This window comes from Rhipicephalus microplus, chromosome 8 (genome assembly GCF_043290135.1).
Source record: "Rhipicephalus microplus isolate Deutch F79 chromosome 8, USDA_Rmic, whole genome shotgun sequence".
NCBI lineage: Eukaryota > Metazoa > Arthropoda > Arachnida > Ixodida > Ixodidae > Rhipicephalus > Rhipicephalus microplus.
In genome coordinates, this window is record NC_134707.1 from 77,164,991 (window position 1) to 77,183,577 (window position 18,587).

The 18,587-nt window shown below is 43.8% G+C and overlaps 2 long non-coding RNA genes across 2 annotated transcripts in view; one reads left to right on the forward strand and one right to left on the reverse strand.

Moving 5' to 3' along the window:
- The window catches only part of LOC142769184 (uncharacterized), a 135,710-nt gene that overhangs the window by 109,637 nt on the left and 7,486 nt on the right, over window positions 1–18,587 (reverse strand). The gene's annotated exons all lie outside the window — the stretch shown is intronic.
- LOC142769177 (uncharacterized) lies at window positions 1,710–6,663 on the forward strand. The gene is made up of 4 exons (XR_012885694.1): window positions 1,710–1,917; window positions 2,375–2,434; window positions 2,506–2,905; window positions 3,202–6,663. It is a non-coding gene; the product is annotated as an uncharacterized LOC142769177 (long non-coding RNA).

Sequence of the window (18,587 nt, forward strand, 5' to 3'; positions counted from 1 at the left end):
GAAAGGAATTCTCTGCATCAACAAACTTTTCTTCTAGTCAAACGGCTCATCACAGCAAAAGGCACGAAAAGCAAATGAAAGTGCATAGCGAAGGTGATTTCTATCGCATGAAAGTTTATTGACAGAATCATCCATTATTTGAACAGAAATGGAGGCATGAACAAAGCCTTACCAGCATATGTCGAGCATCTATACTCGGCGACAGCATAGAGAAAGAAGAAGACAAGAGCGGACAATCCGCAAAACCTGGCCTCGGGAAGTGCGTCACGACTACGTAACGAACTAAGGCTCCCACCAAACGTCAGAGGGCACAAGCGCAAAAAAAAAAACACAGTTATAATCAATGCAACAGAATTGTTTTCACAAATTAATAATTACACGCCCAAATTTGGTATGTTTTTTATATATAAAAACGATTTATTCAACACACCTTACGCGATTATTTTTCTTCAGCCGTACTGTCATAAACACCATCTACCCAGCGACAAGCCCATGCATGACTGACAGCGAGAAGCTTTCGTCGCTTTCGTCAACGTCGGCTGCGTCGGCCTTTTCGTGCGTGAGATAACAGGTGAGGTACGTTTTCAAGCGAAGCTTGTTGAATGACATGTTGTTGGTCTTGTTGGGTCATTTTTTCAGAAAACGGTTACGCCTGCGCGAAAAAGACACCATGCAACAAACATAGAAAGATGCACACACACACGTTGCGCTTCGTGTGTGCGAGTTTGTTTCTTACGTGGCGTCTCATTCACGCAGTTGTAACCTTTTCCTGAAGCTTGTAAGGACTGGAAGGTTCGCTAAAAAGAAAGTTTGTGGCTCTATGCGGCAGCTAGACGGGAACATTGTGCAACGTATGCAGTATAGCAAAGGCGGCACGGCGTCAAGCCGAGGCGACGCGTGCTGCGTCTGCCACGGACGCGAGCGTCTGTGCGCTGAGCATAGCTGGGCAGCTAGGTCGTAGGCTGGGTGCAAAATATTGAGAAGCGTTTGCTGGGCCTCGCATGCTTCACGACGCATTTCCCGAAGGCTCGAAACGCGAATAATTCTTGGTGTGCCGGAGGCAAATCTGGACTAGCCAAGTGGCCATCATCTTCGTTTCTTCGCTAGCCTTGTGCCACTAGTGCAAGCTGCCCACAAATTTTTTTGACGTTTCCAATATAATTTTACCGCACAAATTTCAACTACGATTTTTCTTCTCAATGTACTGCTGATACTGCGTACGCACGAAGGTATTCTAAAGTTCCCAGGCCGCGATACCATTGCATTACAAGGGATAGCGGCCTGGAAACTTCTGAAGATCTTTGTTCGTGGTCTTGACGTATATCTTTGTAAGTCAGAGTTTTATGGGTCAGAGATGTATCACTGGTTTTGTATTGTGCATCGATTAGCTAATCATTCAAAGGGGTTTTCTGGTACACTTATGACGTGCACATATCGTTTTCGTAATTTGACAGCGAAGCATCCACTTACTAACATTTTCAGACCACGCTGACGCCATGCCGTCCGGCGGTCCAAGCTACGGCAGCTACTGCTGTGTATCGTGGTGCTTCAACAATGGCAGAACCCACAAGAAGCCTGGGACGAGTTTCTTCCGCGTACCACGGGACGGCAGGTGTGTTAAAGCTTTTCTATGGTTTGCATGTCTGTAGGCTTACTGTTCGTACTTGCTAAGTGAGGGTAACAATAAAAAATCACTATTCAAGCACTTCCCCTTTCAGCTGATAGTTCATTGCCAATGCAGGATGAAAGCATGGATGCAGTATGCTGGACGCGGTGATCTCCTGAGTAAGCCGGCCAGCCTATTGTACGCAACGTACAGGGTTTGTAGCGTCCATTTTACTGCTCAAAGTTTCATGGGCCCTGGGCACACAAGGCTTACAAGAATGGCTGTTCCCAGTGTGCAACCAGCTGCACCATGTAAGTGATTGACTGAAACTCAAATATGTGCAATAGCAGCCACTTGTATTCAATTAGTGGCGACAGTTAACCGTGAAGATCTTTGTAACCGATGGAGAAACCTCACTACAGAAGTAACACTTGGAAAGTCTTAAATTCTGTGAATTGTGGGCTATTACCTTCCTAACAGCAGCTTTACATTTCTGTCATTTTTTGATGCTCTGGACCTGCGCAACTTGTTTTGAAAGACTTTAAAGGACTATTTCACGTTATCTTCAAGCCTGAGTGCACATGTACGTATACCTTTCATCAGTGAAAGCTGCCACTGTTGATAATTCCAAAAATCACAAATTACTTGTTTCCTAGTTGGTGCCGTCTCTTTTCTTCCACGTTCGACCAATTTATGTGTTTGAAAGAGCTGTTTAAGTTTTCCCATGCTACAAGCTTTGTAACTTGTACCAACTGCACATATATGCAGGTTCTCTGAGCGTCGCTTCAAGTAGTGACTGTGACATGGCTGCAGAAGCTGCACTGCAAGGTGCGGATGAGCTTCAGTTTGTGTTATTTTAAGCCTCTTACTGACACATTGTCGTAATTTTATCTCTTCAGGACCTGCGGTAGAGGCTTCAAAAAGCGGCTCCCACACATTGAGGTGCCCCGATGAACAGGGTGCGTTCAGTGTCGCGATTTCTTTTTTTTTTTTACCCAAATTGACTGTTGACCAAACCTCTGCAGGTGGCAGCTCCCTTGTAGCTGGTGAAAGAATTTCTGCTGATTTCGTCTTGCCGGATAAAACCTTAACCAGTCGTTCAGCTGTCACAAAAGGAACTTGTGTGGCCGGTAAGTTGTATGTTCACTTCAACACCAGAGTGGATTGATATAGAGACTTCCGCAGGCCGCTCGCAAGATTGTTCCGACAGCACTGTCCGAGGCACTGAACAAGCTTCACAAGACCCTCCAGAAGACGTTTCCGCCAACAGCTCCACGCCTGAGTGCCTTAGAGAAAATGGTGACTATGCTTTTATTGCAGCAGTTTTTAATGTGCTATTTTATGTTTAGGACATTCTGAGGAAACTATCCTCAAAAGGACACTACGTGTGCACTTACAAAATGTAAGGGTGGGCTCTCAGTGATTTTCATTTTTTTTGTGCATTGTCAACATTGTGAATGGTTTGTTTTCAGGTAGTGGAATCGAAAACTTTGTACCACAGAAAGTTGTGCACCTTGGGTCTAAAAGAGCGAGGAAAGTGCTCGTATGGGATTAGTTGTTCTTCGCTTTTACATCAATTTTTTTGTTTATTGCAGTGCGTTCCTGTGTGCCAGCGACAATGTCTTCATCAATGAAGTACAAGCAAACCATTAAACATCTGCAAGCCAAAGTAGCAGCACAGCGGAAAGCTATCAAAAGACTGCAGAGACAGCCTCACCAAGCACCGTCATCGACTTCGAAGGCCCTTGAAGTTATCCGACCGCACGTCACCGAGGAGGTTTTTAAACTTCTTTCTGCACATGTTCGCTTGAGGCCCAAACGCAAGGGCAAGCGGTTTCCCGTGTGGTTCAAGAAATTCGCTCTTCACTTAAACTTCCGAGGTCCGCGAGCATACCGATTTCTGGCTCCGTATTTTTCTTTGCCCTCCCGGCGTTCATTAAGGAGGTGGCTAGCTAATGTAAAGATGACTGCAGGCATAATTCCAGGAATCCTTTCTTCCATTGCAACAAATACTCAAGCTTGGAATCAACGGGACCGAGTGTGCGCTTTAGTCTTCGACGAAATAGCACTCAAAAAGAATTTGTACTATGATGCTTCAAGAGACGTTGTCCAGGGTTTTACAGATGATGGCACTCATCGCACTTCAACCATCGCTGATCGAGCACTGGTTTTTCTTCTTGTTGGCGTTTCGAGAAAGTGGGTTCAACCGGTTGCTTTTACTATAGGGCACACATCAACACCATCATCTGTTATGCATAACTTGCTGGTGTCACTCATTTTGGAGCTTAGGAGCATTAATATTGCAGTGAAAGCAGTCATTTGTGACCAGGGCAGTTCAAATGTAAGTCTCGCTAACCAACTAAGAGTGACTGTAGCAAAGCCTTTTTTTGAAGTTAATGGTGAGCGGGTATATTACATTTTTGATGTTCCGCATTTAATTAAAACAACGCGCAATAATGTCCAAGCACACAAGTTATACATTGGGGATGACATCGTTAACTGGTCGCACATTGTAAGCCTTTACCAATCCTCACATGAGTTGCGGTTGCGATTGGCTCCAAAGTTGACTGAACGGCACGTTCATCAGAAACCTTTTTCTAATATGAAGGTCAGCAGAGCAACTCAGGCCCTCAGTGCATCAGTTTCGATTGCTATCACGGCAATGGTGTATGCGAAGGTGCTCCCTGCCTCGGCCATCACTACAGCTCAATTTTGTGATCATATGGACAGGATTTTCGATGCCTTGAACAGCTCGAGTAAAAAAAAGAACTTCGCAAAAGCTGCGGCATGCAATCATGAAAAATGATTCAGAGCTGATTGACTTCCTCCGAGGCCAGCTTCCCTGGATTGCATCATGGCAGTTTGTTGGTAGACGTCAACCACAAACCATCGTAGGTTGGCAAATTACAATTCAGGCAATTTGTCAACTATGGGACGACCTCTCCAAAAATTACAATTTTGAATACCTGTTAACACGCAGGCTTCAACAGGATCCTCTGGAGAACATATTTGGCCACATTAGGCAAAAACAGGGTTGCAACACCAACCCCAATGTAGCACAATTTATTTGTGGCCTGAAGCACATCTGCATAAGAAAACTCTTCAAGCTGTCAGAATACGGAAATGTCGAGGATGATGAATGTGATCTCCTCCAGGAGCAGCTCTCGCCATTCTCCCTCACCAGTGCGTCTCTTGTGGATAATGAGGAGTGTGCACAGCCACAGCCTGACGACTTTCCCGCTCTAGACGATCTCTGCGAACTTGCGACAAACATTCACTCCCATATTATTGATGACTCCGCTGCATATTATGTAGCTGGTTTTCTCATCAAACACTTCCTTCGGAATGCATGTGACGGTTGCAGTTGCCCACAGTTACTGAAAGACGACAGTGAGACCCACCAGGGTACCCACCAGTATTTCACAATGCTCAAAGCATACCACGTCCCCAGCAAACTTTTTGGGAATCTCATTGTGCCATCAGAAGCAGCTTTTGCATACGTACAACAACTTGAATCTCACTTTCTTGCCATAATTGAGGCCACTGCACATCACATGAAAGTGTGCGATGTTTTGTATCACCATCTGTCAAGTGTTGGCGATTTCCATTTCTGCTCTGCTGGGTGTCGCGCTAAGTTTCTGAAAATGTTTTGCCGGGTTCGTTTATGTTGGCATGTGCGTTTTGTGAACCGAAACTTAGACAGGGTTAGGTTCCAGTCTTCAATCTCGGGCATGCAGCTTGACAAGTTCAAAGGTTAGCAATTAGCGGCGGGTTTACACTAAAGTATTCGAGTTGAGCCGAATCCTGCAATAGCTTTGTTATGTTATTACTTCGTTACAGCAGACTTCATTATGGTCTTATATGCTTATATTCAGTTCAACTGGACTAACCACTCCTTCGTTGCATTCATTGTTTTGGTTACCCGCTATGAGGAGTACGAACACACTGTATTCGCTCGAAGTGATTTGCATAACCTTAAAAAGAATGTTGTGTACCCTGTCTGTATTTTTTGTAGCAAATACGGGCGAACTGTACACTTTACTGTGGGTCGCTTGGTCACTGTGTATGCTTTATCTCTCCAGCTCAAGTAATATATCGATAACAAAACCGCTTGTTGAAATGTCTTCGAGCGGGTAAGGAACACAGTATGAAGTGGGCATGGTTCATGTTATCACGCTTTTCGTATTTTAGCTTCTCATCAACCTCCTCATCTTGCCCATCAAAATTTTCAAAAGTATACCCAAACTTGTAGCGTTTGATGGGGCTGCGGACGCTGCCATTTTATTTTTATATAGCTTGTGAGTGATAACGTACGATGTAGAGCCTTTGTGAAAAATAATGAGCCAAAGTGGTTTCCTTCTGCTATTTATTAGCCCTGTAATACCGCTCTCGTAGCACCAATTAAAGTCCACAATTCTGGATAAAGTGATGACTACAATCTATTTTAGCTCGCAAGCGTCACAGCAACACCCAGACGCAAATCACTTGGGATCTTAAGTTTTTGATGAAGGCGACGCATAACAAAAGCCACAAGACCTGCCAGTGTTGTAGCATAAAGTTTGTCTTTCACGTAGTGAGCAAGCTGCAAAGCCCTACCTTTCTGAGGACAAGCAGGCATCAAGTCTGCTTTTTTTCATTTTGGACTAGCTGTTCTTAAGCACAGCCAGCACACTGCACCTTTGCCTTTCTGCTATATTGTGTCGTGTGGTTTCTGTGCGCTCTTTTTTTCTATGCATTATTTCGGTTAAGCCCAGGCGTGATTCGCGACTTCATTGCTGTGTATATGTCACTTCTTCCTTCATCAGCATTGTGCGCTGTGTTTTTGCCATAGATCCTTACTTACCCACTGGCCCGGTGTGTCATACTTCACCAGCTTCTCGGCTTCTGCCAACTCTAGCGATGTGTGCGTTGTCTGTGTTCTCTATGTATTTGTTACAATATTTGTTACAATTTATTTGTAAGGCGAGATGCATTTGTTGTCTACCTTTGTCATATTGTGCTTTTTATATTCTCATACTCTACCTTGCCTTTGAATAAAACATTGCGGATGCTCTGTTTCTTTGACTGATATATACATTGATCACTTGTTCCAAAAGAAAAACACAAGCGCGATGAATAAAACAATAGTGAATGATCATTACCTGCATCTCTTTTTATTATAACTTAATCAAAATAAAAATTACGTCACGACCGATTCGCACGAACCACTGAACAAAACAAAACAGGGAATCGCTAAATCAAAACGACCTACAAAAACTATCCATTTGGGCGATGAATAGTGGTCTGAAATCATGAACTTTCGACATAGCCAAACGTCGGTTATGCTAAATAATTCAAAATTTGCGCCAGTGAAACCGAAACCGGAAGCGCACGCCACTTGCTCTCATCAACCACTAGGTGTGCTAGAGTCGATTGGGCCGCTGGGGTCTACGGGAGTGTCCACTCTTCACCTTTTTTTTTATTTCTCTATGGCGACAGCTTTTCTTGACAGCACTGTGGAAGCTATAGAGCCGAACCGCCTGCATGCGCGCGCGCCAGGAAATAGTACATATTTTATTTTCTGATTCTAATAGCTACATGGCCCGAATAAATAAAACTTTCTTCATTATAAGGATAGAACAAGTATGGGACGCTGTTCATGGAAAGGAGTTATCGTGCATCCAAGTTTTTTTTCCTTTTTTATTTCTTGGACGGCACCACGTTTTCCGCACGCCGGCTGCGTCTGCTGCTTGCTCTTGCAGCGGCGAGCACAGCATCAGCCGTGGAAAAGCTGTTCATCGTTGGGACGCGCCGTCTTTTATACATCACGCATCGAACTTTCCAGCCTTCACTGGTGGCCGCGCAAGCTCTGAAATAAGCTTCACTGTTCGCGTGTTGCGCGCAATCTTAACAACGATCTACAACAATTGTGAGGCTTTTCGAACACTGAGGCGCAGTCTGCGCCGATATTGCTGACAGCCTTTGAGGGCGTAAACCGAATACAGCAAAACTGAAACAAGACAGGCCCGTGGCCACATCGTGCCGCAACCGGCCTTTCATTTCGCCTGTACCAGGGCTCAATACCGTAAACGTTAACATTCGATCACGTGTGGCGCGTACCCGTATATACTGGGCTGAACACGGAACCTAAACTTCACTGTTATAAAGGCTGAATAATGCTGGGAAAACGTTCTGAACAAGGAAAAATTTTATATGTACCAGTATATAAACAGCACAGTAACTAGCTGCATGTATGCATTCTCATCAATGTTTAACTCTGACGTTCCCATTTTGCATGCATACATTTTGCTAAACACACTAGCGCAGCGAGCAAGCGAAAACCGAAACTGGAACCGAAATCGGCTGCAAGCTGCCGGACCACTTGCGTAGTAACACAAATGTGCGGAGGCCCCGCCTCCGTAGCCTTCGCTCCAATGTCAAGAAAAGCTGTCGCCGAGTATAATCAAGTATTTAACCCATACAAATGCTCAGCATTAGGGAGAGCTTTTGGTGGCTCGCTTGCGCACTTGTCTTTCGCTTTTATTGTTTCAAATGGTTCGGCAATAAAAAGCATGATCTGGTCCTTGTGCCTCATAACAAAATCGATTTTGCTCAACTCTCCTGCGCAACCTCACTGCCTAAAATGCAGACAAATTTAAGTAGGCGTCGGGAATCTAAGATAACTAGAGTGCTCAGTTAGGCAGACGTTCAGACATTGCGCGTTCGACCGATGCAAGCACGTGCCGCTCAACGGCGCTGTGCATAAGTACGCCACCCCACTGGCATAGTTCATCAGGCATCTACAGTTTTTGTAGAGCTTATTTCACTCCTGGCAGCTGTCCGCCTATGCTGCCTAGTTTCATGAACTCTTGTGGAGATAAGTCCTTGATTTTAGCAGTGCGAAACCCCAATTTACGTTCTAATTGATCGCTGTTGTTTTGTATTTGTGTAAATGAATAATTTATATTTGGCCTTTAATGTCCCAAAACTACCATATGATTGAGAGACGCCGTAGTGGAGGGCTCCGGAAATTTCGACCACCTGGGGTTTTTTACCGTGCACCGAAATCTGAGCACATGGACCTACAGCATTTTTGCCTCCATCGAAAATGCAGCCGCCACCGCCGCGGGGATTCGATCACACGACCTGCGGGTCAGCAGCTAAGTACCTTAGCAGGTCAGCGCGGTGGGCCCGAATTGGGGCAAAACCAACTGCAGGTAGTGAATAGCAGCTATATTTTCCTCCTGTCTGAGGGCAACTGCGCTGCACATAGACCCTCATTTTGCTCCAGTCTCAAGCGGCAGAACAATCCTCGTGAAGCGTAGGAAGGGAACAAGCGTGGCGATTGTGCCACTTCTGACTGGTCAACCTGGTGCAAGAAACTCTCGCATTGAATATGGAAACATTTTAAAACTTACTAAACACACGACATGGCCGAACAATTCTTGGCAATAAATGAGCACATTAAAAAAATTACACAATCTCCTACTAAAAGAAACGATGATAACATGTGAAATGAAACCGTATGGGTCGCCCCAAAATTTCGTTCATCACGGCACCTTGCGTGCCCGATGCTAACGCGTCCTTGCAAGTGGAGCACAACATGAATTCACTGTTGTTTCTGTTGCCGTTGCTCGTCGCGAACTCTTCTTGGAGCACGCCACACGAGTGCATTGCCACGCCACGCGGAAGCACGCGGGTTCATTGCGCGTGGTGGTGGTAGTGGTTAGAGGAAGGTGCCCAATTTCTGTAGGCCAGAAATATGTTGTAGAGATGGCTAGATGCAGTCTGTATGACCTTAAATGTAAATAAGAGTGCAGTATTGATATTCCCGTTATCAGGTCTCATCTAAATTTCAATATGTTTTAAACAAGAGCCCATTCCGCAGGTGGAATCTCTTTAATATTTGGGAGTAATTTATAATGCCAACCTAAACTGGGCTCCCCACATAGAAAGCATGGCATCTAAGGCACAACGCCTCTTAGGAATTTTTCGTAGACTGAGCAGCCGTCGATGTGGTCTACGCAAAAGCACAGTGGTGATGATATTTTAAATGTATATGTGACCAATGCAAGAATTTGGGTGCGTATTGTTCTCAGGTGGCCCCGCTTACAAAATAAAGTTTCTGGTTTTGCTTGAACAAGAAGCCTTGAGATTGTGCTTAGGACTTCCTACGTTTTTAACAAAACAATGTTTTGTATCAGGAAGCACGATCACCTACATTGCCTTGCCGTTTTCGTATCCTAACGATGTATACGTTTCTGAAATTTTATAGCTATGCGCCAAGATGATCTGAATATGCTTTTATAAATGACCCAGACACCTTTTTTCTTCCCCATTGGCCACGGTTTCGAACACCTCAAATTGCGTTTGTTCAGAAACAACTAGATAGGATAAATGTAAAAATTCGATATGTGATTGCGGCGCAGGTTACAAATTAAAATCTTAAGATAGAATTTGATGAGAATTTTGCCTCAAAGTCCAAATTACAATCCTATAGAGTCTTAAATAGCCGCCTGCAGGATTATCTTGCACACGCAGAAACGAATAATATTATAGCCACAGATGCTTCAGTAATGGATGAAAAGACAGGTGTAGGTATATACTCCCATTCGCTTGACTGGTCTTTTTCATTAAGATTACCGGATTTGAAACCAGTTTTGAATCTCAACTGTTGGCAATAGTTCTAGCGCTGCGAAAGCTACCTTTGAATGCCGATAACGCGATCATAATCATGGATTCCCTGTCAGTATGTACGGCGATTACGGCGTCAACCAAATCGATGGCCTTAAAGACGCTCTTAATGCTAGTCCCTCCTCAGCTGCAGCTACTAAAATTAGTATGGGTACCTGGTCATTGCGGCTTAGAAGTAAATGAAATCGCCGACTCTCTAGCACGAGCAGCATTGGAAAAGCCAGTACTATCAGTCCTTCCCGAAGTGGCCACTATAACTGCGACAAGATACAGAAAACTTGCGCTTCGTGCAGACGCTATGGGAGCAATAATGTCAACACCAGAATTTAATCACATAAGATTTCCGTGGAAAATCCATTGGTGTCCTACAAGACAGTTGGAAACCATAATAACCAGATTTTGATGTCGTGTCCCCCCGTTAAATTTCTATTCACATAGGGCTTGTCTGGCGATATCACCGCTATGCAACTTTTCTTCAGAATCAGAAACAATAGAGCACGATTTTTTATCATGTCGCCGATACAAATTGCTCAGGAAAACACTCTTACTCCTCCCATTCACTAGCCTGGGGCTGAAATTTACAATAGAAAATATATTTTTCTTCGGTGCTTGCGATCTGGTCTTCAGCCACGAGAACGTTTTCTATGCAGTTTGCAAGTACCTTAACAAAAGTAAAAGAATTCAGCTTTCAGTTGCGTGAATATTATTTCTGCGAAAAATTCCGACATACACAAGAGCTTTGTTTAATCATGCTGATTCCTGTTCAAGGTAATGAATGATCGTCTGATCTGAATGAGTGGAAAACAACTATTGCACTCCTTTCATCCTGCCTAGGGTGTCTTTTCTTCTTTCTTTCTTTTTTTTCTCCGGTTGGTGGTTTCGATATTGAATTAAAAAAAATCTTACTGAATTAAATCATTGATTCTTGGCCGATCCCCCTGAGTGGGTACGAGCCATGGCTGTGGAATCATCATCATCATCATCATCTGCAGCCCAGTAGGGAGCACCGCGCAGCGCCTGCAGAATCTTGTTCGTCGACGCCATTAATAACGCGTTTCTGATGGAGTGTAAGGGGAAGAGGCCGCATTCGCTTACCCATTCGCTCACGCAGGCCCGAACGGGCTAACGCATGCGATCATGCAATTTCTAGAGCAGAGAGGACCACGGGAAAGGACATACAGAGGGAGGGGACGCTCATGCGCTGTAGGGAAGCAGACACCAGGGGGGGGGGGGGGGTAGAGGGGAGAAAAGGAGAATGTGTAGCCAAGGAGAAAAGGTGGAGGGGACGCACATGTGGGGTAGTGGTGATCACGCCGCACACCTAATTCAACTCCACCATCAGCTGCTTCACATCTAAAAAGAGGGAATATAACGCGACGCTATCAAAACGCATTATGTCGGCCCAAGGCGTCCTATAAGTGGACGAGCACCAGTAGCTTTCATTGCTACCGTTGGCGTTCTGTTAATAAACCTCCGAGGTGAGCAGGTAGGAGTGTGCCCAATGACCGTACTTCAATGAACAGCCACCAGGTGGTATACGTAGATGTCTCGGCAAATTCGATTGCTTGTGAAGTCATGATGCAGAAGGTCACGTGTTGGGCCAACCCTGTTTGTTTCAAAACGGGTTGGCTTGCCAAGGATGACTGTGCGTCGTGATTTCTCTTTATTCTTTCCCACTTCGTTTACAATATTTTAATGAGCTAAATATTTTATAAAAGAGGACTAGTGGACATATGGGGGGGGGGGTAATAACAATAAAATATCTTAGGTTCTACGTCCTTAAACTACGATATGATTATGAGAGACGCCGAAGTGGAGGGCTTTGCAAACTTTCACCATATGGTGTTCTTTAAGGAGCACTGATACCACACAGTACACGGGCCTTTACCATTTCGCATCCATCGTGAAATAAATCAGACCAGCAAACCCAGTTGCTCTACAACTTTAAGCAAAGATCAGAGGATTTCGAAGAACCTGGCTCAGTAAACTGAAACATGTAAATATAACCTCAAGTACCAAGCGCTTATAGTGGTGTGCTTCTATGTCGTGTATATTGTTTTTTGTAGATTTCTTTCTTCTGAATGTCTGGTAGTCGTCACAAAAGGCATTTAGTCGACAACAATTGGGATCTCTATGAATGTACTCCGAGTGAGGTTAGTATCAATACGAAAAGTTCATTAGACACGTGGCGTATAACGAACTTCCAACAACGCTGCTAACATAGGCAACGAATTAAATGGTTCACACTGGCATAGAATCGTAAAATACTACAGCCAAGTCACCTATATCGAGAAGAAAGAAAATAGGACGCTTTGGCATGCGACGTAACTGCTGAAAACTAAATATGCTAGCCTACCATTTATATAAGGGTATCACGCTTAGACTACTTCATATTTTCACGCGATAGCTTTAAGCAGCTCGTTTCACGGAAACCTTACGGAACTTCGCCCACTCATCATCATTCATGCCATGGATATGTTGTTATTTTTTTATCGGTCGACTGTGACCAAATAGCGATACTGTGCGATTACTTCATCGTATCACGTAGTAAGGACGTCACGATGTCGTCATTTACTCTGAAGGCATGTAACGGCACAATGACGTAATTTATGGCGGCCTACTTTGTGGCATGTTACACTGAGATTTGGGGTGCCCTCGTTCTACTAGCAGACCCACACTCATTCGAGTATCATGTGTCTTTTGACCTACTTTTATTACTTTGTGTCCATCGCTTCTGTTGATGTCAAAGAGAGTGAGAAGCTTGTGCGCTGTGTTTTGAGGTCTCGCCAAGTCTCGAAAACTTATTAGGGAGTTTAGAATAGCTCAACGCGACCCCTTGCAGTGCGGTCGATGCCACTGCACATGCGTCGTAACGCGAGTCGTCGTTCGCGTTCGTAGCCCGAACGCAGAAAATTCGAAATAGCGTGCGGCAATCGCGGCCCGTGAGGCCCGCGAAGCGCCGTGTGTAGCTTATGTGCATTTGTGTTTGCTGTCTGGGTGAAAGTCCCTAGACTTTTCCCTAGGCAGAGCAAACGCTATTCGAAAACTCATATGGCGCCCACTATGCCTGCAACGCTCGCAGTGTCTGCAAACGTTGTTCTAAAACTACCTAATAACTCATTAGGCTATGCTTTCATCGTAATCGCGATAGTAACCGGGTCTTGGCAGATCTTCTGAGAAGCTGTGCACAATTTATGGTGTGGTTGATGCTGCTGTTAATGATGGTGAAATATAGCACATACTTTTTCAAAGATTTAGCAGCTTTAAACAAGCCACTCGATGCGCATGTCACAAGGTAAAGCATGACAGTAGAAAATATTTCATTCAAGGTATTATTTCGCTAGCCTTCGCACTAACTATGGGCGAAGTGTTTCTTTTTTTTCTTTAGAAGTGAATACAGATGCTCTCACCCTCACCATCTGATACTCAGAAATAAGGTGCTTATCACCAAAGCTTTGTGTATCAACCAGCTGTACTTTGCGATTGTTCAACGACCTTTATTCCTTATCTGCCCAGCGCCACACTTAATAACAAGTTTATTTCTAATGGAAGGCAGTTTCTGGTTTTTAATTGGGGCGCTTGCATGACCTACATCTGCTGAAGCAAATTGAATTGTTTACACGATGATTGATGAAGATTATACTGAATGATAAAGATTGTGACAGGGAGCTCATTGACTGAATAAATGGAGTTTAACAAAAAGTTATGAAAAAATTCAATGCTTTGTTAAGAATCATGTGAACTTTACTGTATTGTTTTAGTTGCTGGGTACATTGATTCCTTTAATTGCTTGATGACCAGATATTTTTTCTTCGTTGTTGTAGAGCAAAGCTATTGAGTGCAAAATATGTTGGTTATTAAAAACAAAGTATTTGTACTGAAGCAAGTTTATTTGCGAACGAAGAAAGTCTTGTTGAGTAAAACATTTTCCTTGAAACATTTTGAATAAAAATATTTACCGCATTATTTCTGGTAGTAGACTCAATAACTCACTATTCACTGATATGACACTGCACTAAATTATTCTTCCATATCTTGTTATAGTGATTCCGTTGGTAAAGAGGTTATCTGTATATGCATATCCTGACACTGTCTGAAGCTTTCACCAGGAGTGACTTTACTTTCAATGAAAATATCACATGACAAGCAATGAGTCGTGTTACTGTACGTGGATCGATAGGTAATTGTCCTTATAATCATGTCATGGTGTTTATGCCCGCGGAGCGCGTTAATCTTTTATTTTATTTTTTGAGAATGCCGTTCGAAGCAAGAACAGACGGCTGCCCAAGTTTATTGAAGGGAGCATGTGGCAAATAGGGTTGGGCACAGCGGAAAAATCAAGCGACAACATTTTTTTACAGATAACTTATCATCCCGATAATTGTTTCTGCTGAAAAAAACGCGCAAGAGAGCTTGCTGTAGCAAGGGTGCTCTAAATATAACTGTCATGTATATATAGAGCAAATAATGCCCGTAACGACTCAGTTATCATACGAATGGTTGAATCAGTTACACATTAAAAAAAACAGAACACGTATTTCTTGTTATATTTCCAAAAATATTTCGCTTTTAAACGGTAGTTATTTTCATATTTTAAGCGGCCTGCTTTGCCTATTTGATAATACTCAGCACTTGATACTTTTTATCCACCCACGATTTTTGAATGATCATTTTTTTCCGTGTTGATAAGGCTAGGTTTAAAAGAAAGCCTATGAAAGGCTGCATAGACGCCTTATGAATTGCGGTTGGAGAGTTATATGGTTGAGGTAGAAAAATTATATCTGAATGGTCTTTAAAAAGAACGAAGTTCAAACTTGAAGAAAAAAGTTGCAAGTACTTTTGCTATATGCCCACCTTTGGTACAAACGGATCCTGCGAGCAGCTTCCAAAAGCTAGCTCGTTGAAAATTCTCGTGGACCATTTTTTAGAGACCAAAAAGTTCACGCGTTACATGATGTGTTTTGGAAGTTTGGTTATGAAGATGAAACTTCACCAAGCAGGCTAACTCTACTTGAGGAGCAAATATAGAGTAAGTACTCATGCTTGTAGAAAAATTTGCCCAACATACCAATGAGTGGTAAATGTGCTCTAGACTTGATGATTTGATGCCAACGGAGATTGAGGTTAGTTGATAGGCTAATTGAAAAGTGATAAAACGTTGCTTAAGCATGTGGCATTGTCACCATGTTGAGAAGACAGCTGGCACATGCCAAGGTTCACCAGCTGCTGCGGGTCAATATTCCGAGGTGTGTTTGCTCCAAAAGGTTACGGCCTAAACTGCGGAACCAAAGGGAAAGGAAGACAAGAGGTACCATTGACGAGGTGACATTATAAGAACTGTGCAGTCTACTTTTCAATGAATATAAACATTGGTGTTTTCCTTTTGATGCGCGTGAATAAACCGAAATGGCTTACAGACGCTGATGGATATAGACAGTGTCGTATCCATGAATGTCGTTCTTCAGGGTCCATTGTCAGTAAGCAAAACTACAGCTTGTGGCTGGTGACACGTATGAGAGTAGTGAAGCCGATAGGGCAAACAATGCGCCCAAGACATTTCTGCAAAGACACCGGTAGAATAACCTTCCAGATTCTAGAGTGTTCACCAAAGGCTAGGTATGACGGCGAAGCGAGAAAGCGCGCCGGGTGCGCTCAGCTTCATCTTGTGCTTCATCTTTTCTCAGTGCCTGAATTGTGGGAGGACTTCATTGTTAACGGAGAGCGTTCTATCGAGCACATTGATGAATGACGCTATCGATTGTTTATGGAAGCGCTCTATTGTCTTCTTTCTCGTTTGGTCTTCCAGAAGCAAGGCTTAGCAAGATTCGTATAGTATAGCCTCCTTCAAGCCTTCAGCGATAAATGAATAAAAGGTGACTTGCGCGCTAAGTCACGATTCGTGGAGTGATGGTACTCGCTCAATGGTCATGCTGGAATCGCAGAAAGTGTGTACTAGAGCTTCAGGCACCAGTCAGTAGTATGCATGCGGTACTTTCGTCGTCACACATTCATCGATAAAACTTGCCATAGTCTTCGTAATTGTAACGAAGCTTGCGTTCCGTGCGGCGAGCAGATGTACTGTACAAAGAAAAAACTTGCCCGAGGGCCCATATGATGACTTTTTTAATCTATTATGCTTTGAAATTTGTGCGACAGATTGACCCACGTTGAAGGTAAAATGGTGCGCAGAGGTGAGCAAAGAATAAAAATCCGTACATTGTAAACAGTCACGCAAGACTACGTTTCAGCTGAGTTTGAGGGCACATTTCACGTTTTTTTTAAAGACGATAGTCTTTCTTGGGGGACCTTCGACGCAAAAAGTTTGCTCCGTCTGTCTGTCTGTCTGTACATTTTTCTGTTTGTCTTCCCTTAACGGTACCCTAAATGGCACCAAAGTGACAAAAAGATACAAAGATACTTTAAACGCCCGATCTCATCTGCTGTAGCCACCAATATTGCTCAAGGTATAGCGTTCATACTTGTGCGATTCTCGAATAAAAAGCAATAATTGCGCATATCTAAAGCACCATAACACACGCCTATGTTATGCATGTGTATTTTTTACTAGAAAAGGCATACACAAATAATTTTAAGGATCGTAGCCTTTATAACGCTGCGCTGGCCATGTAACGCCTACACGAAACGGCAAGTGTTTCCAACGCTTTGCTGAGACGAGACGCGATGGTGGCACCTACCCATCGCCTTGCGTTCTACACCTTATCACCTCAGAGACGGGCGCGTCTGGCGCGCGCCCTGTTTTCCAGGATAACTGCCAGATAGCGCTCATGTCTCTCGTGTGACGTGACTTGATGCGCACGTTCGCCTCCGCTACATGCTCGAGGCACTCTAACGCAGCACCTCTAGAATACCATTCAGTAATTAGGAAGCTTTAGAATAGCGCACCGCGAGCCCTTGCGGTGCGGTCGCTGCCACTGCGCATGCGTCGTAACTCGAAGTGGCGTTCGCGTTCGCGGACCACACGCAAAAAAAATTCCGCCATATCCACGAAGTGAATGGTGATGAGTGGGCGAAGCTCCGGAGGCAAACCTGGTAAACCATGAATCCTCTGTACATTTTGCCCACTCGATTTTATTACATCGCTCCCCCTAGCGTACGTCGCCGCACTAAATCGAACGATTGCCTTCAACCAATGACACGCGCCATATGTGACATCATTCCTATTTTATAAGATCTCGCGTCTTTCATCAACTACAAGTACCGCTTTCTAGTTTATAACATCTTGCATCTTTTCATCATCAGCTACAAGTACCATCATCTAGTAAACACTACAAGAACTAAACGAGACGTGGCTACATACAGGAGACGGTACCGCCATCTAGTGAACACTGCAAGAACTAAACTAGAGGTGGCTACATACAGGGGACGGTACCGCCATCTAGTGAACACTGCAAGAACTAAACTAGAGGTGGCTACTTACAGGCTACAGGGGACGCACAGCCCACGCCCTAAGGAGCTTCGCCCCTAAAAAAAAGCGAATTTGCGTGTGGTAATGGCGGCCTGCATGTGGTCCGCAAGCGCTGGTTTCGAGGCTACGGTGTCGAGGCTACGGTTCGCAGCAGTGCAAACGCTATTCTAAAACTCATATGGCGCCCGCTACATCCGCAACGCCCGCAGCGCTTACAAACGGTATTCTAAAGCTCCCTATTGTCTTGCGCAGAACATTAAATAAACATTTTGTTCACTCTCTCCAGACGCAAGACTATCGTCTTTCGACGACATTTGCGGTGTAACATGTAGATACAGGGCTGTTTTTTTTTTGTTAAACATCTCTTGAAAAGCTTGAGCTGCCATTGAATGCGCCGCTATTCACGATGACGATAATTTTATGTTTTCGACATACGACTAACTTTGTCCATATATTGGCTCAGTTCTAACATTCCTGTGACACATATGTTCCAAAAAATGTGACGAATTGCACTACTTCTGACCTTCTACTGTGAACCATGTTTATATAGATTGCTTGGGTGGTCTTCGAGCTTGTTCCTGTTAATGATGATGATAATCTTCTAATTTAAACATAGGAGAAACCTCAATCGTAGCAGGTCTGCTGTAAAATTCTGATAGCGTGTTTGCGCCACCTTAATTTGTCAACTCCTACGTTTTTTCAGCCTTTCTCGTTAGGCAATTTTATATATTTTTTGTAATCATTCAGTGCATGGCTATTCGTTATGGTGATTATTTTTTTCTCTACTACACATAGCGAACTTTTACCATAGGAGCTTTAATTGTTCTAAAAACTTCGGAGGGTAGAAAGATTAATGGCCAGTTGGTCGGGTTTCTCAAGCTG